General features: G+C 42.0%; 1 protein-coding gene and 1 long non-coding RNA gene across 4 annotated transcripts in view; one reads left to right on the top strand and one right to left on the bottom strand.

The window, feature by feature from the left end:
- The window catches only part of LOC111244041 (very long chain fatty acid elongase 7-like), a 42,012-nt gene extending 18,814 nt beyond the window's left edge, over window positions 1-23,198 (bottom strand). Inside the window, exon 1 of one of the 2 annotated variants that reach the window (XM_022790591.2) lies at window positions 22,438-23,198. The gene's annotated coding sequence lies outside the window, so the exon portion shown is untranslated. The remainder of the gene's footprint in view (window positions 1-22,437) is intronic. The other variant, XM_022790590.2, reaches the window with a different exon arrangement.
- LOC111244044 (uncharacterized) lies at window positions 1,787-7,620 on the top strand. 2 transcript variants are annotated; one of them, XR_002670728.2, is made up of 3 exons: window positions 1,787-1,923; window positions 6,929-6,996; window positions 7,493-7,620. It is a non-coding gene; the product is annotated as an uncharacterized LOC111244044 (long non-coding RNA). The 2 variants fall into 2 exon arrangements; XR_015321662.1 differs by having other exon boundaries at window positions 7,484-7,617.
- Window positions 23,199-25,269: the final 2,071 nt, after the last annotated feature.

Raw genomic sequence — 25,269 nt, 5'->3', positions numbered from 1 at the left:
CCCTATTATAATAGTGTAGAAGAATAGATGCGTACACGACTACATTGGGGCCGTACATACTAGACATGCTGGTCGGCTACGTCAGAACTGCTATAATTGTTATTTTCGCGCTCTCCTTTTCCACAAAGACAAAAAGCGTGAAAATCGAACCTGGTGGTTAATCAATAAAGCGCAATATGTTAAAAACAAATATGGTGTCCACCTGTCTGTAAACACGGTACCAAGCATTTCGCATGATGCCCTAAGAGATTTCAAGCCATAATTCTATATATCCAGGGCGCGTAGTGTTATTCCTGTCCCCTTCGTATTAATAAATTGTGGCTTAACAAAACAAAACGAATATGTACAAATCGAGCAAAAAAGAAACAACAGAAACCACAAACAAAATATACGTTTGCCTGTATCATATTCGACAGCAGAACCAGTCATATAACTCTACGATCGAATGAGTATCCGGTTGAATTTAACAAAGTGGTCGATCACCATTAGCTCAAGTACTATTACACGTTACGATGTCCTATTGTTAGGCAAAAACATACAAATTTCTGGGTTTTTGCCCAACGCAAGCGGCAAGGGCACGTATGTTCGGTTCGCAGGCAAGCAAATTTGTAGTCGTCGCGTAAATCATAGCGGAAAGCTGATCCAATGGCAAAAACGAAACTTAACTTTCATATAACTATCAGTTTTCAACCTGTTATCCGCCGTTATAAACTTCTGCTTTTTATTGAACAGTTTTGTAAAAACGCGTTATTTGTACCCGGGGCCTACACTGTGGAACAACTCGTTAAAATTCGTTCTTGGGCCAAAGCATTTGTCGTGTCTGAGTGTGGCTGATGATACTGGCAATGCGGTGACAAAGCCGCATTCGATACTTTGATGGAAGTTTATTCTATAGACAAACTAATCTAAACTAACAACGGATATACGATGAATAGCAATAAAGCTGACTAACATAAAGCACAATACATTTTTTTTTCTATATAACTTCAATGTGTGGTATCTGCACGCAATAAACATTTGGTACTTCAACTTGTAAAGGCATCCTAAGAAATCTTACGAAGTTGACCCTCTAACATGTGAGCACCCTGTTCCTTACAGACCGGCAGAGGTTACATCTTTACTAAAAATTTGTTTCAACGTCTCGAGTAGATATACATGCACGGTATGCTACGTACATATTACATTGCACTACTATACATCTTAATAATAAGAAAATTCTATTGTTCATGGTTCAATGTAGACAAGCAAATTGGGTGCAGTGGCGCTATAGTGTTCTATCCTACGTTTTACTACACGTAAAACCAGCGATATTATCCGGTAGGCTGAATATTTTTTTACACAGGACCCGCCAATATCATAATGGATGATAGGCGTCCATTTGTTATTGGCTCAACAACAGCAGAGCTCGCTTCTAATTTGATAAAAGTGGATATTTTTCGACAAAAATGCTACTTGCTTTCAAGCTAATACAGTCAAAAAGATTACCATATCATACTTTAAGATAATAACCGAGTGTCATTATAAATGATATAGAATGCGATGCCTCCATTAAAAAAGCTCAATTGGATTTATAAAAAATAACACAGAAACAGAGCCTTTAGCATCATATGGCGCCAACAACGATGGCCACGGGACTGACAACGCGGACCTTATGCCTTTTAGTAGAGAAATCTAAAGGACCCCAAAGCCGGAAGTTATAAGGCACTCTGGGCCGATAATCGGTCAAGGATGAAAAACCTGAATCGCGCTCAGAATACCTACTACGCATCTTCCGTTTATATGATGTCGCTATTCATCAACGTTAAGGGTAATTGAAATGTATTCGTTCAAATTAACATGGAGAAAGGTTGTATCTACGCCAAAAAGAATTTCGCGCGCGCTCGGGTTCTTATTGTAGCTACGCAGAAAACAACTGTAGACCCTGTAAGTACCTCCGAAATACGGTTTATAGAAGGCAGCCTTTGATTCTCATTTGCTTAAATGCAACCAACTTATCTTATAAGTAATAGTTATCTTATAACTATTACCCCATACTTATAGATGAACTTTATCCAACGTTTTCATTGTAATGTGGCCGATCTCAAATGAGTCAAAGTACTATTATTGCATGTTGGCCGGGTGTTGCTACACGCTAGAAACGATAATCGCCTATGACGAATGGCTTGTAAGGACCTAGCTGACCTACAATCGCGATCAGGATGATTCAGGAGGTCATTTTTGTGGTGATATGACTGTATATGCCGTAACTTCGTTCAACAGCCATTAGTTTATGTTGTCTATTGTAAAGGACTACTTGCAACGACTTGGCCGAAAAAAAAAAAACAATTTTGCCTTCGCCTGGTCGAAGGTCGTCGCCATTTTTCTCTTGCGTGATTAGGGTGCCTCAGGTATATTCTCTGTTTCGAATTATCAATAACGTAGAACAACATTCGCACAAACAACAACAACACAAGGAACCTAACAAAAAATAGCTAATTTTAAAATCTGCAGTATATCTAGTGGAATGAGTCCGCCAGTGTGTTTATACATTATTATGTAAATGTGCAAATATTATATAGCTACTATATAATATATATAGCTACTAAATATTTATATAGCTATTTATATAGCTACTAAATATTATATGGCTACGACTCCTAGCGTTGTAGCCATTTTACCAGTCGCGTCTGGACATATGGCGACCGGTAATTCAGGTGAACGATTTGAATATTATACTTCATATATAGTATAGTCACCAGATAACTTTGGCTGGCTAAGTTTCAAAAATTAACATGAAGCCCGAGGCAACTTGCGAGATTCGAGAACATACGATCAATTGGTTATATAGATATTAAGCTTTTATCAATTATTTTTGGATTATTTTTCTAACATTGTCGTCAGTCACATGTCATTTGGGCTCCGTTCAGAACCTCCTACATGTGCCTCTTATTCAGCATTCGCAGCCTAGCCTGCATCTACCACCTAAAACACCTACATTTATGACGAGAATATACATAATGTCAAGTCGTAAATGTAGGTGTTTTAGGCGACAGATAAGGGCCAGACTGCGAATGCCGAACAAGAGAGGCACACATAGGAGATGCTGAACGGAGACCCAAATGATACGCTGCTAACATATATATGGACATATGTATATCTCAGTCTGTCGAAAAAGACCATACTTTAGAAATAGCTTGCCTTCATCGATTTCAAACGTTTGGATTACAAGATAAACATGGCTTATGATGTAACCCGTTGCCTTTTTGGTAACATACTTACTAATCTCATAGAAATTTGAATGAATGAAATCTTTTTCCAATTATTTTCGGTGTATTGCAGCAGCTGGCTAAATCTGATTTCGTTGAATCGCTATATAGGAACGTCAAACCAAAAAAGAAAGTTTGACAGAAACCCGCAAATCGTCCATGATCGATTGTTATCATAGATCCACAATAATACTGCTAGAGCCCAGACCTTCGCACGTGGCATGGCGGTGGCTGGACGAATTCTGACTCGCATCAAAATTGAGGGGCGGTATGGGGCGCATTACTAATTATCACGCTACATTTTCATATAGATTTGAATGGAAATCAAGGTATCTCTCATAGTACTCCGCTAGCGAAACACATGATACTGCTGTAGTCAAAATATAATCAAGAAACATACTTTAATCAAATGGCTATATCCAATCAGGACGAATACAACAAATGATCAAACTCGTAAGTGCTTTTTTATAAGCACAGGGTTGGTGTGTGTGTGTCTAACTCACTGCAGTCGTAGCAGATTCTAATTACTATTTAGATACGGATGTGGGGTCTAGCAGTCGTCTAACGTAGAGCATAACAGCTCTACCCCCCCTGCAGAAGCAAGTCGTGTGGTAAGTGTTCCTCATCTAAAGCTTCTGCCTGTACGTTCTGAAGTCAAGGTACCCCCCACTGGGTGAATTGCATTTGAAAATGCCGTTGTTATAACACGAAACAGGATCTTGTCGGTTGTCTACGACAAAGCTATTTGAAATGCATATATATATATATATATATATATATGTATTGTCCATATTACTTAATCGTTCGAACCTAACAACACTATTATATGCACTTCATCTAAATCCGACTAGCAAGCAGTAAATGTGCCGTCGCATTGTTACTAATAAACACGGATTTAATTTCTACCCTCCTTCACAAACAAAGGTTGAAAACAGCATGAATCCGATGGGTGTAACTTGGTAACAAACAATAAGACCCAGATACTGGGCTGCCACCATTCATATCAAAATGGGCAAAAAGCCAGTAACGTATGATTAAAACAACATGCAGAAGCGACCCCCCAGCAAACGGGACTTCGTGCATTTGATTCGGACGAGCTGACAGATAGTGCATACGGTATAATTACAGGATTGCTGAATGGACGCAGCCAGACAGTGATTAACGTATCAGCATGAACCGTCGCCTAACCGTAATAAAACGGCCAGATAGAAAGGTAACTAACGATGGATACTGGCCACTACCATTGGCGAGACCAAACAATCGTTCGGACATGTGACCCGTCATATCGGCTAGTAATCTCCAAAAGGCAGCTTTCGATTTCGGCTTTTGATCTCTGCTAATGGATGCCTTAGCAGCGATTAACCGTTACATCCGCACGGGGACGGTGGAGTGATGAAATTCTATTATCTAGATAGTAACTATTTTATTATTAGAAGCAGATATTAACAAATACCCATGATGAACGGTGAGCTTTCATTGAAGGCGAGCTTTGGCCGCAGGAGACTTGTCAGGATGAACCGAAACTGCTGCAAGGCCAAAAACCACTACAATCAATTAAAGGCGGACGACGTATATGACTCTGCCGGATACTTCAATTAGGTTAAATTCACTTCTGAATAGAAATGTGGCATCGTTTGTCCTGTAAGAGGATGCTTTTCAGCTTGTGGATATCCCAAATGATAAACGAACGCACCGTTCACGCCTGGGCAGATCGTCGAAAATCGTATTACTTACTACTTCGTTCTGAAGGAAGATAGGCTAACCATTTCGGCACCGCCTGCGCAATGCAAATATCCTAACGGGGTCAACTGGTTGTCCTCCGAATCTATTCCATGGCAATTTCATGGGTTACTTGAAGTCAACTTTTTGTACAGCTTCTCCCCTTTCCCCTCTATTGAAATAATACTTTGAACTCAAAAGGGCCGCTACGGCCTCAGACGGAACCATCACCAGCTACATGAGGCCATTGAACATGTCCTGTTTCAACTGACACGTATTCTTCGTTCTGAAACATTCTTTGCCAGTACGAGAAAGCCGTTCGTGACCAGTCTCTGCCCAGTAGTTAACGGCACGTAAATGCTCCCAACGACCGTTGTCGTTACTAGTGGCTAACAGAATGCCAAGAAAAAAATATATATAAATACTTGTCACTTTTTTTGTACCAACTGCTGTTGTTGATGCTGTTGGCTTAAAGTCGAAATTCGGTCCGGATTTGCTTCGTTTATTTGCCGTGTCCAGAAGTGGGCCACACAGAAGCCATCAGCAAATAGCAGAGGTGACCCACAACTGCTGATGTAGAGCCGGCCAAAAAGGCCAGGCACAGCCTCTATAAAATGGAACTGTAATAGCAGTAATGTTGCCTACAGAAGAAAATCGCTGGCGTCTAGCGACGATGCTGAACGGTCCAATCTGCGGAGGGATCTTTGGGTCCGAATTCAGGGCTCTGCAGAATTGCGCTTTTTCGCGGTAGAAATAGCAGAAAATAGGCGGTTCAGTGGCAGGAGCATTAGCAGCTGCTAGAAGCGGCAAGAAGCTTACGCTTCGATGGTGCTTTTCCGTAGATTAAACAAGAGAATGCGTGAACTTGTATAGTTGACGAATGTTAATGGCGGCAGTTTGGTCAGAACGTCTCGTGTATATTCCCGTAAATTGTATTGCTTCTATGTTACTTTGCTAGGTTAAAGACAACTTTAAAAACAAGACAAGAAAAAAGTTTATTAGAATACTTTATTTTCCCTATTATCTTAATGATGTGAGATAATGATTGAGAAAAATCTAAAAAACCCTTAGTACTTGACAAGTCATTGAAGCGCTATAGATGACCATGTCTCGACGAATGGCAGAAATTCATACGAGCCAATATCGAGGGAAAACATTTTTGATAGTATCCTTTCGCTGAACACCAGATGTAACGGTCAGATGCTGTACTTCCACACAGCCCCACTTGAACGCGCATTTATAGGGTTAGTTTCGGTACACACGATTTCTTCTATAAGTACATGGATGCGTGTAGTGTTATACCCGACTTCTGTAAAAATGGAGCGATATCCGTCAAATGTTGGCCGCAGCCGTCCTTGAGGTTGCTGTGTATCGAAAATTCTGAAATCGTTGCAGGGGCTAAAAGGGTCGATAGTCAGGACTTAGGATAAACTTAGCCTTCAATAACTGTTAGCGGTGACATTTACTGGGGATTACTAGGCGCTGGTGCAAAAGGCGCTGACCTGCTTCACATGGAGCGTGCTTAAAGACACAATTAGCATTATGACAAACCAGCTAGCGTTGGTGTGAAAATTGATTTCTTGTCCTTGTTTCGGGAATGATTTGTTTTCACTGAAATGTGTAAAAGATGCCCGCAGTTACCGTGTGCGACGAGCTTCGACACAAGGGTGTCAGCCCTCCGGCCCCGAAAAAGAAACGCCTGGAAGGTTACTCTGTCACCGCGTTGACAGCTATCGTAGTGGGCAATGCTATTAAATAGGTATTACCGAGAAAACCTTTTCACACAACTATACAAAGCAAGGCTGCCGCTGCAACGACAGTGGATTCTCTAAATAAATGCCAAAGCCCGACAGAATAATAACACAGTAAAAGCAAATTATAATCATTAACAGCCATGAAACATTTCGGGCTCCAAATAATACAGGCCGCTACAATTACATAATAACAGCACCGATTTCTTTCAGCACTGTAAGAATGTTGAAGCATTACTTGGAACTGGAAGTTGAAGCCCTAGCTCGACCAGAAAATTCTAGTAAGCTAAGTGCTCAGTACCTTTTTTTTCCATCCTCGATACTATTAAATCTATATGTTGATTCTTATTCGGTACCCTTGCTTGGTAGGAAATAGGCGCTGGTGTAGGAGTGTAGTGTCTTCTATATGCTCATCTGGCAGTGCCTAAGAGTACAACATAAGCCTTTGGAGCGTAATTACCATTTTGCTCTAGAAACGTTTTTGAACGTCTTACGTAAACCTGTCTCAGAACGTGACAACGAGACGAAATGTGTGCCATGTTCATTGTATAGTATAAGCGGTCGTGCCTTTGCGGGACGAGTTTGCCTATTCTTGCAGATCTATTCAGACGATCTAGTAGCAACTTCCAAGTTTGATCACTTGAAGTCATTGAAATGTGTAAGGAGTACGTAGGCTATATTATTACCATCGTAAACAAAGGAGAATACAGTTTGGTAATCATCTCCTTCACTAGAAATATGGATGATGTACAATGTTTGAAAATTTAGTATTTGCAGGTTAAACGCTTCCGGACGCGCATCGTCCCCACTAGAGCGCCAGAAGCAAGAGCAAAAACTGCCACGCTAGCGTTACATCAGCAAATCTGTAACGAAACGCAGTCTGGTGTAGCTGTTCATGGGCCTTTTTGACCTGTACATATTTGAAGGTCGATTGAATACTTCTTCGTAGGCCAATATTAGAACATAAATGGAATAAAGACAATATCTGTTGCACAAACTCGAATCAAAACACTGTTTTAACTAAATAATACCGAATTAATTATTTAAAAAACAATTGAGCCATTTATAATATTTTCTTTCTTAGATTAAAATATCTTAGTATAAATTAAGCGTAGTTAAAGGTAGCATGTAGGCACTAACTCAAACGTCTACAGGATTGAGCTGCCTGAAGTGTCAGCCTAACCTTTGTAGATCTAATGAAATTAGCGATCAGCAAACGACTCTTACGAACATCTAGGTTGAGCGGTATACAGGCTGTAACCTTAAGTTATTCTGGTCGTTAGCCACAATTATAGGCAGTATTTAGGCACGTTTTATCAGCAACGCCATGCCAGGAGCTCTCAATGGATTCCAGTGTGTATATCTCTATAGTTGATGAAGTCGGCGATATGAGCGGAACACGTGGTGGCTAGATAGGCGGTTGCTCTTTACGGCATCCTTCTGTCGGATCAAATAAAAGCGCTGTGACGTTTTGAAGCATCGAGGATTTGTCCGTTGACTTGTCCTAAATTGTTGTTTTTGTGCTTTCGTCAGCCTGAATTTCTAGAAACTTTTCTCTTCGGAAGATAAGTCGAAGACTTTTACTCACATTTGAGTGCCTCAAAATGCACCCTCAACTCAAGCCGATATATCAGCAGATTTATCTACATCGGTACACAGGGTTGATCAATCGATTCCTATGAACTGCGGTACCTTATTACATTAACAACACATAGCCTTTCTCCTCTATTGTACCAAAGAATCACACTTCAACATTAACTAGCTCGCAACGGCCTCTGGCACAACAAAGCTATTGTCTATATTTCGTGTCAACACGAACACTCTGTTACCGACGCTTAGTATCAACGTGAGTTCGATAGTTTTCAACTTCATCAGCACTAGGGATCTCGTCTCCAAACGCTCCTCGCAAACCCTAACCGATTGTTCATTGTTCGAGATCCACCGAATCGCGTACTTCTCTTTTGAATGCTTTCGCCTTTTGTTCTAAACACAGAGCGATCTAAAAACAGCTACCACAATCCTACAATCAAACCGGAAAGCACCAACCAAAGGACAGAGCTCATCAAATATGCTTTTTTCACCCTTTTGTAAATCCAGACGAACATTTGACCGGAGCTATAAGATTCAATTGAGTCACACTGGCAATGTCTGCCTATACAAAATCACTGTTGATCGAGTGCTAAATCGATTACTGAATGAAGTTCTCGAGTGACTAATGGAGTCGTTCAGTTTTCTGCCTTCGGAACCGCACTAATCATCACCGTGAACACACGGGGTCAGCGATGTCCTATTTTTCTTAGCGGCTATGGCTTGGCGCCCGTCCGATCAAGCGATCGTTCGTTCGTTCGTTTGTGCTCTAAGTCCGTTGTTCTGTTCTCTCAGTCTTTGTCTTCGTCTTCGGAAATGCTTTCCCAGGGCTCCATCAGACGTTTATGTGTTCTCTCTCTATATTAGACTGGTTATTGTCTTACTTGTTCTCGTATCCCTTTCAGCGCTGATAATATTCTTGCTAGCGCCGGTGCTACGACTACCGGTGACCAAGGAACGTCGATGTCCCTGAAGCTGTCTGTATTGCGCCAATATGATATTGTTAGTATCGGCGTTTACGCTAGTCGTCCTTATCATAACCTGCGTGACTTGAGTTAGCCTACCCTGGTCGTCCGTTTCCCACTCGAGTCCATCCCCTACCCACCGCCCCGCACTTCAGTTGTTGCGGCGGAGCTGTCGCCCCACACGTGACCCAGCTAACGGCTGCGGCAGTTTTAGCAAATCGTCTATAACGATGCTGCCAGCATTTGAAGTGTTGTTGCTGCTGATGTAAATAACGCTGATGCCAAGCGTCTGCCAATAACCGGCGGAAAATACGGCAAAGACATCGTCGCGCAAACAGCTGAACAGGCCATCTGCACCGATGGCGTTCCGACAGCGACAAAAGCGGCGTCAACAGCATTGCCTGCGCGTGCTGCAATGGTTGCTGGTAAAAATGCCGGCGGTGTATAGCTTTTTTAGCGAGTTTTTTTTTCTAGGCGGTACGTGCAGGCAGCTGTCTGCGAGCAGGCTGCACGTACCGCCAGCCTGGTATCGCCATCGTATCTGACGCAAGCCAGAAATTCGTAACCTTTATAACGACCGGTCCCGCAGTTTAGCTGGCACTAGTACTATTATTACGGCAGCTGTTACGCAGACATTCTGTTACGTACTCGGTTCTGAAAAGGGTGCGAGATTGTAATTAAGCTGACGTATAAGGCTGGAATCTCGTTTTTGAAGAAACATGCATTGCCTATGTATTTCGTGTCAGCTGGATATTAAAAGATGTAGTAATATCGTTGGCAGTTCAACGTTACAGGGTTTACGGTCTTACAATACATGGGAGGTGAATATTGTTGTGATATCTGGGCTTTACCTATATAATTGTCGCTTTATCGGCGATTGGCGCAACTCCAAATCAGTTTGTCGATAATTCGCAGCATGCAGTAGAGTCTATTGCAATGGGTTCTTGTAAAATTTGCAACATTATACGTCGTCGAGAAATGTCGTCACTTCTCTCAGCCAGTCGAGCCTATATTTCTGTATTCCTGATATAGGCATTCGTCAATAACTGATGGGTTCATGACTCGATGTCTCACCTCAAACCGAACGCTCTTACGGCACTTCAACTCCTGAGATGGTCTATTAGCTTTTTTAGTCACAATAGATTTAATAGCCAGTAGTTTGATTACCTTAAATTAACGTAGGCTCTATTTTACATCTGTCTTCGCCGCCTTACACGACCTTAAAGATGCGTTCTCTCTGATTACATATTCAATGTAAGCCTGGTAACATTTCACGTTATAATTTTCCTTCACTCAGAAGTCGTATTTACAAAACTGTGCGAACGAATAATTGACGGTATCCGGTGTTACTGCTGCTGAAAAAAAACAAGCGAGGGCATGAACGTGACGTATGTGCATAGCTGGTCAGATTACGCTTCTTTCAAGCTCACGTTTTTTTGAGATTTTACGTTCAGTTCAGGAAAATCAAAGTCTGTAGCGTCCTCATTATAAGACTGACCTCCGGAGTGGTTAGTGCCAAAAGGGATCGCGTTCAACAGAATTTCTTGATAATGAGACCCTCGCTGATTGACTGGACTCAAGCGTAACGATATCGACGCTGAGCGTAATAAATACGCCTTGACGCAATAGACGCGAAACAGCGTGCGCAATTTCCCCTTCGCATAAGTACTCGATTAAAGATCGCGGATATACACGTATACGCAAATGAGACCATCTAGAATTTTGTATCTCAGCTTACGTATGTCTTATGCGTTATGTAATGAAAACAAGTATCTTATCTAATAATAGTCGTACAACAAATTCGAAGTCGATTCCATCCACCAGGCTGGATTGTCCTACAATTTATCATTAATTATTATGTAAAATTTTTCAATCCGCTCCTTCCAAATAGATCACGTTCAAACTCGATTCACGGCACAATTTGTTTGTCTCATCGTTAATTGTTACCATTTATCTAACAGTGTAATATAGATACATAAATACCTGAAACAAAAAGTTTCGCAACATATCACAGGACACATTACTTTTAGAGATATTTATTATTATATATATTATTAGAAATCCGCTCTAGCTCTGTGTCGGCAAAGATATTTTTAATTTAGACCCCTTCTCTCCGGATGCTTCTGCCCTTGCAACTGATCGTGTTCTCAGAAAATCCTCAGCCAAATAGTTATCGGCGATTTCTTCTGGGAGAGGACAATGTCTCCGCAAATATCGGATCGGTATTTTTCCAGTTACGTTGTCCCCGGACACCAGCATCAATTTCACCTGCTGATTGAAGCCTGTGATTCAGCAAACTGTCATCCCGTCTGTGATCACTGCCGATAAGTTCATTTGTCGCCATATATACATACATACATACATACATATATATACTGGTTGTGTCTTTGTTCAAATGCTTGCCGGCTCCGTTAAAGTCGCTAATCTTCGCTCAGAATCACGGGCAGGGGAACAGATGGAAAAAAAAATCTCTCATAATTTTAGATCATCATCGACCAACCACCTCTGCGGTGGACTTCGCGTACCGCGCATCTTCAATAGTGCAAATGCTGTACTGCAAAGGTGCAACAAACGCACTTAAAGAAACTAAATAACGTAGCACAAGAACGCTGAGTAGAGATTGTAGTACTTGTCCCATTGCTGATTCACTGTTCCGTTATGGCAGACTGCGGAACGGTAGCTGGCGCCGTCGTTGTTCCGACCGTCGTTGTGATTAATGCTACCGTCATCATTACTGTTCTAGCTATTAGTCCTATTTTCGGCCTCTGTTTGTTAAGCGATTAGCGAGCTCAGGCCAAATAACGTCTCCGATAAGAAGGACATCACTAGCAACAGAAGCGGCAGCTTCTATCATCGCAGATAACGCAACTCTGAGAATCATCGAACAGGATGCTATTCTCCTTGAAATACCGACGAGTTTTTTACATTTGCTCCTTCTATCTTTTCCTTTGCGACTCACTGACTCACTCACTCACTCACTCATTACTCTTCAAGCCTCAAGCTAGGATGTCAACAAGCGTCGAACTACGAATCCTGGTGGAGTTCTCGTTGCACATGTCTACGTATGATGCATATACATACATATGTGTATGCACCTAGAAATACACGATGCACATGAGAAAAAGGATCAGTGTAGCTGCTCAGCAGTAGGTTAAAAATGAAGGCACAAAAATTTTAATGTAGCAGCGTAAGTATCCGATAGTATAAAATTAAATGTGGAGCAGTGCTCGATAGACCGGCACACAACTACCCGCACCCACGCAGATAAATAAGGGTCCTAAGGTGGAAAAGTACTAGTTAAAGTAACGTTAGTAACAAACGTTTGCAATCAATCTGTCTGTGCTCAGGCATCAAATCGTTGTTTATTGAACCTGTGTAGTAATGTTTATGTATATTACGACTGCTTAATTGCGTTTTTCACGTTTTTTGTTATTGCTGCCATTGTTGTTGTTGTTGTTAAAATTGCTTTAAAAAAAAAAACAATCAAAAGCCGATTTTTTCATCGTCTTAGTCAATCTGACATACTTCAAAACTTTTTCGAACTAGGAAATTGGGAGGGGCAGGAATAGCGTACTATTAAACTACTGTGTTGAAACCCTGCGCCCTCGTCAATCGTTAGATGCGTCTCTGCATTTCAGTTGCTAGTGGTAGAATATACATCTTGATGCGTCATATTGGCGCGTGATACGATTTTCACCTCATTATCTCAGCGGATCAAACAGCAGGCAAACACTGCTGAGCCAAACTCCGTTAGACCGGATATGATAATACCGACTGGCGACATAACTTACGATGTAATTGTTTTTCCCATGACACACTTTGATATATAGTTAAATATATATATTTTTTTTTCGTTTCTGTATTAATACCTAATAATAGGACCAGTTGGCCAGTTAAGAGGCTTAACTGCCTGATTCCGTCCCAAGAAGAAAAGAAAAACGTAGGAACTTTCCGTGGACCAGTAGTATCGCACTACCGGCGGAACGTGAAACTGTGGGTCTTTTTAAAGTTCTCATTATTTGGCATCTGGCAGAGACCGCTAACGATGTAACACGTCGAAGAGGCGATGCGAAAAATATATCATGCAAATCACAGAAACTAGACAGTCCTATTGCAACAAAAGAAAATGGGTTGCCTTATCAATATAGCTACGTCTTTTACATAAAGGATTGGAGGTAGGCGGTTAAACAGTAGTCTCGAATCATGGCAGATCTTGATTTCAGTCTTGAATAGCTGTATTATGGGGCTGTCATGTGGCTGATACATACAAAAATTGCTGATATTTCAATGCGGAGGCTTTTTGATGTTGCCTATTTGATTTTGTCCTTGACCCTTCGAGCCTTTGTAATGGCATATGGGCATATCGGGTGCAGTTAAAAAGTCGACTGTTTCAAATGTTTTTTTTTTTCAGATCACTTTAAGCAGCACGCCCAGTATAGCGGAAAAGTAATGCCTAAGAAAACACAAGTACAACAATTTAATTTCATACTTCTTGCGCCTCTACGGGGTAGGAGGCGCTGTTTATCAATGACGTCAGTTACAGTATGAAGCTTGAAGCTTTCTGGGTACCTACTGTGTCGCTGTTTTTATTACCTAGTTTCTCACGGAGAAGACGCAATGCGATATTATACAATCCGTTTATAGGACTACGGTTTCTGCTTTGTGTGGAGGTGAAGGTTGTAAAGGGTAGAGGAGTTTCGATGGCTAACAACAGTAACAATGCCGTGTCGTCACAATATTAGTACGATGGCTCTTAGGCTAGAAACGGCTGATCGTGATCATATATTGTGGTGTTGTTTGCCTTAACAGGACAGCTGTTGGGAGTTATGGCGATTGCTATGCCATCGGTGCAGCAGCTTCTGCGGACTGAATGTCAAGGGTTTTCTTCCAGGCAGCCGTTGTTTATCGATTTGGCCAATGTCTGTCCCCTATCTGATCCGGCCTGTGAGTCAATGCAAACTAACTCCCATAGCAGTTCTAGCTTTGGCATGGCACACTAGTGAAGGCACAGTCATTAGGCAGTTACTGAACAGAATAACACGAATAAACATTGATGCGTACATTCATGCTATGAGCAAGATGAAGGGCTGATGAACCGGTTGTCGCGACTCGCGAAGTTAAATAGTACTAACAGCAATAACAGTGTCGCTACCTCAGGCATAGCTCCTCACGGAGTGGAGGTGGAGCGAAGCCGGCAGCCAACGTATATACTTATGCAGAGACCGACGTAGCGAACCGACAAGCGGGCGACCGGATGTCGTGGCCAACGGCCTCGTCAGAAAAAGTTTGTTCATGCCAATTCCGAGAGGAACGAAAATCAGTAGATGCATTTGTTTTTAATTCTGTCAATGACAACATGCAAAAAATACGAGCATGCTTTTTATCGAACCCATGGTCATGGCCTGTTAAGGGCGGTGACGTCGAAGTTGATGGTCACACTTCGATTCGCTCATATTCGAAGCTCCAGTAAGTCGCAGTGGTAGAAAAACATATTCGAAATGACTGCAATCAATGAGATATCGGCTTCATTTGCTCTTTCTAGTTCTAAAAAAACACTGCTTAAATTTCGATAAAGCCTCACGAGCGAGTGGCAAAGAGGAGGCCATTTCGGGTAAACGAAGATTCTAGGGTTGTGCAACCTGTTTTCTAGTAAATTCTTTCCTATTAGAATAAATAGGTACTTTAACTACCAATGACATAGGATTCAATCGTTTCCACAAGCTCTAAGCTTTTTCTCCGGTAGCGCTATAGGCGCTGCTTCAATAATTTGTTTACTCAGCGAACCCTGAATCAATGAGGCGACGTTTAACGTCAATACGTGTAGCAGCACCTAAATACCCGAAAAGAATTACTTCACAATAGATTGGATGAATAACTTAGCGTAATTATCGCTTAAAATTAGTGACATTCTATAGTTGCGCAATAGTAATAGTCGGAAGGTAAATATCGGGCGATCAGCATGGCCCTGGATTTGATGATGTGATGGAAGATAAAGGGGAGACCTATCGCAAATGAGCAGTAACGATTTCACGCCAATCTGACCGATAGTATATATGTTAAATGTCATATATAATATCCCAAACATAAATGAAAATGCACAAAGGTAAAGTTAAAGTTTGTCCTTTTGCCTGGCGCCTAAAATCATTTACAGCACAGAGCAAGCTATTTCAAATTCAAGCATGATACTGCGTCAACCCAGTAATGCTTGGAAATGATAACGCTTGACGAGATACAGTGACGAAAATTAATTCTATTGATCTTAGCAGATGCGGTAATGTTAAAGAAGATCTATGTAAATCTTAACAAAATCACAAGCCTTTGTCCAACCAAGTAGGCCAGAGCGGAAAATGCCTCTGTTAATCTGTTGATCACTTACACTATAGGAATTTTCTGTTCGTCGAAACATCTAACGCTATCTGGTTTAGGTGTTGAGACACCGATGTATTGTTTAGGTCGATATAGTCATTTAAAACTAGTTTTTTTTTAGGATGACTCCCTACGAGATCGAAAACCTAGGCGATTGTCTCATGGTACAGGAACACAACAAGAATAGTAGACTGCCTATTGAAAATCCCCGGATTACATCGTGTCTGTTTTCGACTTTTAGCAGTGTTACTTATCGGTAGACGCGTATCTCACGATTTGGATATCTTCACTATCTTCACTAAGTTTCTAGTGTTTGTATTAGGTTTACTTATTTTTCTCTTGGCTACATAATAATGTAACATCTATTGTTCGAAGTAATTATATTGCGTCTTCCAGTTGCATTTATGTGGCACTTAGGCACTCCATAAGTTGTAAATTTTCCACAGTTACATTGGGCAGTACAGCAGATATTGGGCCCTTTTCGCATCGTTTCGCACCTAAATACAACTTTTGGCCTGTTTAATTTTCAGTGTCATTACCGTCACGTTGTAAACACACTTGTTTGACCCATACATTGTTCAGCTCTTCCTAGACTACACGCGGGCATTTTCTGAGGGCAGTGGGACACCTTGTCTTCGCACTTCACTGCTAGCCCATTTCCACGCGAATAAGACAACTGTTTAATGAAGAACAGAGACAATGCAGAAGAAACGCAGGTACTTGAAATATACGCGAATACAGTATACCTGTGATAATGACGGTAATGATGATCGTAATTATTGGGGGACAGTGAGCGGGGATCAGGGGTTCAGAAAAGTGTTTTACCGACAAGATATGACAATAGTTGTGCAGTACATATGAGTGCGCGTACAAACTAATTTCGTTGACGCCGGAGATAGGCGGAATCCGGCTCGCTTTTTTTTTTTGCCCCGCAAGGGAAAGTGTATGGCCAAGCATTCCGGATCAGCAAGAAACAATGACCTCTACTCTAGCTTCAGCGACTGTATCGGTGTTAGTGGCCGTTAGGTGTTAACATTTGGCAATTAACTTCGCGTCTGATGCTGCCGTCAAAGGAAGATTACTGACTATATACCTATGAACTGTATATTTTTTCGTACAGTCATTGCGAATAAGCCTAGAGTAAAGACGATGCGGCTGATACTGGCTGAAGAAGTAGGCAAAGTATACTGGCTATAATTTTCAATCTACTTATTGAAATTCATAGAAGTAGTCATAGTTAATTTATATCAAAGGCGATAAAGAAGAGTATTTCGAAATTGCAAAACGTGCTCGAAGATTTTATGGAAGAACTTCGTTACTGGTGTAGCTTGTTCAAAGGAACTGATGGTCCTATTGAAGCTTTCATACTTGTATACGATTTGCCGATGGAATAGGTCATGGATGTCTATTCAAAGTGATCTAAGTGAACAGGGAAAACAACAACTATAACAATGTTACCATCCTTCCAAGCAGCTTCTAACGTATATAAGTATATGCTGCATAAATAGCTAAAACAGGTACGAAATCGCATTATATGTAATAGAAGAGTAACTTTTTAGTAAAAACCAGAAAGAACAGGAATACTGTTTTCACTTCTTTCCAGATCTCGTTTCTCATTCATATTGACTTGCTATTGACTGAACGGCAGCTGTTATTATAATAATTAAGATACATCGGATAGCGAAACTAAGGAACGATAAGGATTGTTTTATAGAAATCAGGAACGACTTCGTCAATAGATCCCATCAAGCGAGTAATAGACTAGGCATAGTCAGTAAGTTACTTACATCAAGCTTTTTTAAGCCTTCTGAGCGGCCAGATTTCTATTGCTTAATATTTCAGATATAAATGAGGGATCCTTGTAAATCAGTTGAAGGAGCCTTTAGATGTTCAAACTGTGAACGCGCAAATTATCAAGCGGCATGCAAGTCTGCCTACCATAAGTATTTTGCTTCTCATTTTATGTGTTTTTTTTTTTAATTTAATTTATGTTTATTTATGAAATATGAACATTTTAATGAGTAGTTGATTTGATTTAACGATCTGATAAAATGGCATAAAAAATATAGCATAAGATATCTAGATCTGGATAACATTCACCTCACGCAAATAAAATGCACTTCAAATATGGAGCTCCAATTGTGTTGAATATTTTCTACAAAAGTCGTTTTGCATGTTATTACAATAATAGTAAATCGCCCGCTTGGTTAAGTAGCAAAAATAAAAAATACAAAAGTGTCGTACGTAGAAATAATGGAGAAATATCGAGTACCGAACAAAATAAGCGTAATCCTCAATGGGTGCTAATGGCAAAAATCAGCGATAGAAATGCGTGCGCAGTTGGAAAAATCGGCCTTCGGTTTTGATGGACTCCGTAAATATGGTGAGGAAATAACTTTTTTGAGGGTCATAACTACGTTGGGCGAAACATAATTAGAACTTGGCAGAGCTTACGGAAAGCTCGATAACCAAATAAACCTATCAATCAAGCTGAAATAAAGCTATCAAACAAACCATACCGCTTGGTCACCATCGAGTTGACAAAAAATAAGCCTATAACGGCAGCATAGTCAAGGTAGTATGTGTTGTAGGCAAAAGTTCATCCGTTAGTCGTTCAGTATTTGCGCTACGGTTATATATTACGAAATGAGTATAAAGGTAATTAGCAACAAATGCTCGCATCACTTTCGTAAGACTTTTCAAAGACCAGCCAGGTAGAGTTTGTTCATAGCTTACTCTACGCGTAGTGCGACAACTTTCGTAAGTAACCACTTTTCCTTTGGATTTTTTGTTAATAAAAGAGCTTCATGTGGGTTAAATTTCGACCTATCCGGTTCCTAAAAGCTCATTACGAATTAAAAATGTTTAAAGGGGTAACCCAAGTACAGAAAAATGTCCTTAGAAGTACGTAAGGTCCTTCTCCTACATACCCCCGTCTAACATAATGTTCCCTAAAAAATAAAGAAAAAAACAAACCTATTCGGCATTTTAGTGTACCCAAAACCATCATAGCTTACTGCATTAACCTACCAAAAGATTTTTAGCCCGCTAGATAGCTAGCCATGTCTGACCTTATGAAATCCTTCTATTGTATCGCGACATATCGTTAGCGGTGGCAATTTTGTGGCTGTCACCCCCCAGCCTAACAGCTACGGGGACGTCCTTGACTCAGTCGGCGTATGATTATGCCTTCTTAAAAGTACGTTCTAAAGCTTTCTCGGTACGACGACTCGACAGCAGGTCAATTTAATTGCTTATTAAGCTTTTGTCTTGTTTACAGGGTCCTCCCCCCGCCCCTGAAACAGTCTTAGCCTATTACCCATGTCAATATTTCTAAAAGTTTGTTGTAAAAAAAAGGGGGGGGGGGTGCCGCCCCACATAAGAAGGACTAATCGAGTTCGACTCATATAAACGGCGTATTTCTCTACGCCCGTGAATCGATATTAGACTATGGCTCCTAGTCCCTCTTGACAATTATTTCGCATACAGATGGCCTTGTCATCCACTCAGTTCTCTCTAATGTCGTCATCGGATTAAATTACGTATGCGATTTGAACTTGTTGTTTATTTAGGTAGAATCGTCACAACTCACACTTCACCACAGCTTTCCTTCATGGAACAATTCGGTGCCGTTACTGGCTTTCGCCTCTCTCTAAAGGCAACTGACTTAGATAGCCTCCGTTATGCACGCCGCCGTTGACGAGCAACTATTTCGGCGATGTTCCTTTTATAGGTCTTCGTCACTTAGCATCCTCCCCAACCTGGTCACTTCCTGCCTGACTTCTTACAATTCGCTCAGTGTATAAGCAAAGACGGTGCTTATTCTGTGCCTATCGCAAATAAATTAGAAAATCAGCCAGAGAAGCTGTGACCGCTTTTCCTACTTCTTTAGATGATTTGGCGGCTATCCAGCGTTCACGGACGGTACCACGTCAGCGACATGCCCTTAACTTCGGCGTCGAAACATAGCAGACTATAGCGCCTTAGTTGTTGGTGCTGCTATTGCGCCCGAGGCTACCAAGAACTCTAACACTGTCATTGTGCTTAGCATGGTGAGCATCGTGTGGAGAAGACAAACTGTTGAAGCAGCTCAAATGGTCGACGGCGGCGGTGGGGGATTCGTCGGTATGCCGCCTTCCTCTTTGAGTCAATAACGAACGAACTATTCGGAATACAAGCATGCGATCGATAACGATAGCCAGTCGGCAATCGGGCTAACGGGAACGTCTGTGCTAATCTGCTCTGATCCGTCGGCCCGTTGTTTGCCTTGTTTGTTGCCTTATCAAACATGGTTAACCCCAGTGGGCTAAGTTAGCCGCCACACCGCACAGCCTCGCACCATGCTGCATCGTTCCGAGCTGGGCCGGATAGCGGTGCGCGCGAAATCTTGAGGACTGCGTCTGGCGTTATTACTGCAGCATAGCGGAAGAGCCATCGGTGCTCACATCTGAATGAAATACAGACATTAGTCGTGAAAACAGCAGACTAACGGGGAAGTCTAGTCTGGCCAGACTCCGAAGCAACCCGTCGTCAATCGCCGTCCAGACAAATCGTCCTTCTCAGACAGGTCAGCTGGCAAGGCGGTAAAAGCAATAGTAGTTGGCAATGCTTGTTTGTAACCGTTAAAAGCACATATCAAGCAGTGTGCCCGTATTAATAAAGAGGCTTCCTTTTCGACTGCTCCGGTGGTTTTTGAATTCGTCTTTGACTCAAAATGTTGGCAACGTCGACAGCTATTGCCGTTGACTGTCGCAGGTGCTGCTGTCCGTCGACCCATTTCATTCCACTTTGTATCAAGCTCACTTTCCAGCCTTCCATTTCCCCCAGATCCCGCATACCTATGGATATCCAGGCGGGCCAGCTGCTGCAGCAGCAGTAATAGAATTCAAAAATAAGTTTTACGACTGTTACAAACGATATTCTCTCAGTACATCAATTGACACACGAAACTATTCCCTCACGAGGCACACGAAAAACGGGTAGACCCCAAAGCTATAGAGCTGACCCGAAAAAAAGAAACCATTCTTACCAACAGCTTGGGTCTTCTGAAGTTAATAATGATTATGAAGCTATAGTAGATGCAGCAATTTATAAACATGTCCCTGAGTAATTGTATCTATAAAGAGAGAGAGGGGGAGAGGGAGAGAGAGAGAGAAACTTCTAGAAACCAAGTACTCAAAGAAACTTTATATGGGGTCTAAAAGCTGAAACTATAGTATTAGCTTGATAGGTAATGTCTGTCTTTGCTGCTTACTTGTGGAATATGCCCGGTGGCAAAAAACAGCTTTTCCGACACTTTTATTCGTTTTTTTTGTTAGGACATAAAAAATGCCGCTCTCATCCAGATCAAGAGAGTATGTATAGTGAGAGCTCTATAGCTAAGACTATTATTCAAAGGTGGCATGGTAAGTTTAGAAATGGCAATTTTTTTTGTTTATAGAATAAATTCGGCCCCACTTTTCAATTTTGACAAGGATCATTATAATAGTTTTTTGCAGGCGCATAATTAGTAGATATGTCTCGGGCCCTCGACTCTGGGTTTTACACGAGTATGTATAATTGAACCGGAAAAAAATGTTTGCTATAAATTTTTATGAGACAAATCAAGTTCTGTGATCTTGTTATGCTATTGTTTGACGAAAACTAAAAAAAAATTGAGGGTCAAAGAAAATTAATATATATCAGATGAGCGCCCAATTAGCTTAGGAGGAATATTGTCCAAAAATCATCAGTTAAGATTATTTAATTTGCAATGTTTTGTCCAATATCAGAGTACAGCCATAGACAAGCAAGTGTTTGGCAAGCATTAGTGGACTTACCAGAACGTAAACTATCCGTTCAATGTTAATGTATACGAAATGTACTAGTCTAGAAGCAATGGGATTGTCGACATTATGGTTGTCGTTTGAAAGCTTTTAGATTATCTAGCTGACAAATGTTCACCTATTAGTCGACACAGGTAACACCACTGGAGAAACTCTGTCATCGTATTTGGATCATTTATTTGTCCGAAACGGTCCTAGGTATTGGACACGTTGTACGGATTGTACGTCAACAAAAACTCGATAGATAGCCCGATTTTCCATCATTAGTGAAATTCAAGTAGCGGCGCGGGCCATTCAAATCGTTCCTTTAAATGTCTGTGTATGTCCGTTTCAACCAGGTAGTTAACTGAAGAATATTCCAATGAACGGAACACGCTGGTACCATAACAGTCATATAACGATCGTTCGTGCAATTTACACAGGTATTTCTTTGACCTTCAAAAGAGCAATGTGATTACAGAGAACAACAACATCGTATAACGGTCATCATCAAATGAATGGTCAAACCCACTTTCTGAACCGAACGTACCAACGCAATGCACCAGACTCGGTGGCCCCTCACAAATTCCTCTATTTATTTATACTTTTATTACCATTATTATTATGTTTTTAAGCAGATTATAATTGTGTCCACGCTTCACAGCAAAGCCAGTTCAGCTAAATTTACTTAGCGTAGGTGTTTTAGCGCCATTTGTCTAATCGATTGCCTAATTCATCCAATTTGTGTGTGTTCGTGTGTAACGCACCAGATCTGGTGCTCGATATTATCTGCGATGATGTCTTAAAACATTACCAAACTATCAGTACAAGCTGTCGTTCCAGATCGAGATAAGGTAACACCAATTCAGCTAGCGCTATTATGCGCCGCCGTCTTATAAATCTAACCCTCCCCCTATCTAAACAGTTGAAAGAAATCCCGCGCACAGCTTATCTTTAATCATTACAATCGTCTAGTTCACATAGATGGTCAAGCACTTACCGACTATGCAGCCGATTAAGTTGTCACTGTGAAACGCAAGAGTCAAGCTAGTTCCGCTTGAAGACCTGCTGCCTCGCACGCTGTCGTAAATCCGTCTTATCCGTAGATTGTTGCCACCTTCTGTAGGGTTTGCGCTTCTACTTCCTTTTACTCTTCTGTTAAGTGGAAGCTTGGCCGATCTCTCATCACCTCATCGGGCAACTTAACCCTTGGCACGCCGTATTAACTATAGGCCGTTCGTTTTACACGCGCACTTCTTTCCTTCGTACTACCGCCCAATATGAATATTCACTTGCACGCTCTCGTCAACTGGCACACGCGATTGGAACACCACGAATTCTATAAGGCAGCACTTGTCTCACTAATTGATCGCAACGAACCGCTCTGAGAACTCTGAAGAGGTTTACAAAGCAGGTGGAGCTTGGACGGCGCGTACAGCTGACCGGCCTGAGAAACAATAAGCAATTGGAAACGGCGTGGCGTCCTGCGTGCCACGAGTCGACCCTGTTTCAGATGGGACGTGTACGTTCTTCACCAGTTGTACGACGAAACTTGCAAGATCTGCACCGTGAGCACGATCACGACTGACGGAACTATCAAAGCGCTCAGTCGTTTGGTCGACCTGTCTGTGTGTCGGCGTCTCGAAACGACCGCCGCCGCGCCGCCGCCACCGCCGCCGCCGCCGCCGCCGCCGCCGCCGTAGCAACGCAGCGGACACCTTCACCTAGCGTTTAGTTGGATGAACCACTAACGCCAGCAACTCAGCTGCTGGCGCCATCGCCGGCACCATTTCTCTTTCACTCCCTGACTTCCCATCCCAACAGAGCGGAAAGCGTGTGTGTTCATAACAAGCACGCTGTCAGTCCTTCTCACTCTACTCCGACGCCGCTGCTGTTAGCGGCCGGTGTTGAATGATTGGCTAGAGCTGCTGGCGAGCAGACAGGCGCGCGTGCAACTACCGTCAGCGATTTACTGTCTGTAGATCTGGCAGTGGAGCTGGCCGTAACATCCGCGCCAGCGGCGGCAACGACTGACGACAAGAAAGTTCGCCGTCGTAGAATGGACGAGAGTGCGTGGACTCACGGATGCCTTGATAAGCACATGTGGGCTTACGAGCATAAGCAGTTCTGCGGTTATTCATACGCTGGCGAGAAAAACAACTCTACCGAGGGTTAGCAAACGTTGCTGGCTGCAGCGAATCCTATAGCAACAACAATCACAAAGTGGCGCGGATACAGACACTGTAGTTTTGGTAGCGTGACAAAGCGCTCGACGCTCTGAGCTTCTACTACGATTAACATGTTACCACTATTAAGTGCAATTGAATCGTTGCACGACAGAGCATGATCATGTTTGTCGTGCTTGCATCCGAACGACGACATGACTGTCTCGTTACTCTATAGTAATCCCTTGAAGAACGTACACCTGACGACGAACGTGGAGGTGTTCTTTGGACAGAGAAATAAGCGTCAATCGTCTGCCATACTTCAACTTAACCCGGCTTTATCTGAATGAACATGACGAAAAACAACACAGTCCTGAATTCGGCCATGTACCTTTGTATTCGGTCAATGCTGGCTGTTGTCGTAAGCGTATTAGCCCATACAAATACCCACACAGATACACACACACACACACACAATCACTGCAGCAAAACCTGCAAAAAAGTAGAACAGTTCAACTTCAGTAAAAGTGTTAAGGGTTATTATTATTTATCTGCTTTGCTTTTTAGTTTTTCCCCATCGACGTTTGTGAGATAAAATAGTGTTGGGTTGTTTCCTTTGCTTTCATTAAAAAGCAAAGTAGATTTCATACTACTACAACCAGGCAAGTAGGCTTCCCAATTCCGTGGAGCTGTCACCCGCGTGATAGGCGCGTTTGCTGGGGTCGTTTGTTGGATTTACGGATATCGGCAATTGTTGCCGTCGAATCTGGACGGACGCAATTTGTGGCTAATAGTACCAATATTGTCATCCGCTTGGACTGTGGTATGCCAACTGGAGGCAACTGAGCTTGAGTGCCGTTTAAGGGCAAAAGCGCGCGCAAAGTGCATACATGCGAAGACGAAAACGCACCGTCTACCCTTGCGAACTAACATAATTGTGTAGTATAGATTGGAGCGTTCCAGACGCCGCTAATGTCATACGTAATAATAATAATAATAAACAACATAGGCCTTCTGTTTTGCCTTTTAATGAATATAAAGCTTTGGCTGAAACCTTTCCTGGCTCCAATGCCCGCTGCGTCGCGTTGGCAGTGGGTCGCTGCGGTGGACAACGCGCGACTGGCGAGTCGGGGCCGGTTAAGAGGCCAGTAACGATTTGCTCCTAACAATAATCTGGTCTTACTGTGTTTGAAAATGTTGAATAATTATAGTAAACATCCAATGGATTTTTATAGGCCTCTGATTAAATATGTGTATATAACTGAATCAAGATCGAGGAAGACCAAGTTTTCTGGCAAATTCGGCTGGTTCCGCTCATAGCAAGGGGATCCACCAGGAACATTTTGCACGAATGCGAACGCAGCACCAGATGGCCGGGAGGCCCTTGCGCCTTCGAAACCTTAGGAGGTTATTCGGCTACGCGTATCCTACTTTTATATCTGGCAACGACTACCGCATTTCAGTTAGCTTAATCAAAAATTTTCAACGTTAAGCTGATGACCGCTGGCTCGAGTGTACCAAGTGCGATGTACACAATTTTGTATCGATAAAAATATACTTTATTTAACTCTAACATCCACACTAGATTAAGGAGTGCAATAGCTGTTATTACGGAAGCACACAAATGTAGTATTATGTGATAGTCGTCAGGGAATAATCTATGCTGT

Source organism: Varroa destructor, unplaced genomic scaffold, assembly GCF_002443255.2.
Source record: "Varroa destructor unplaced genomic scaffold, Vdes_3.0 BEIS01000002.1, whole genome shotgun sequence".
In the NCBI taxonomy this organism is placed as follows: domain Eukaryota; kingdom Metazoa; phylum Arthropoda; class Arachnida; order Mesostigmata; family Varroidae; genus Varroa; species Varroa destructor.
This window is presented reverse-complemented; position numbering and strand designations above follow the sequence as displayed.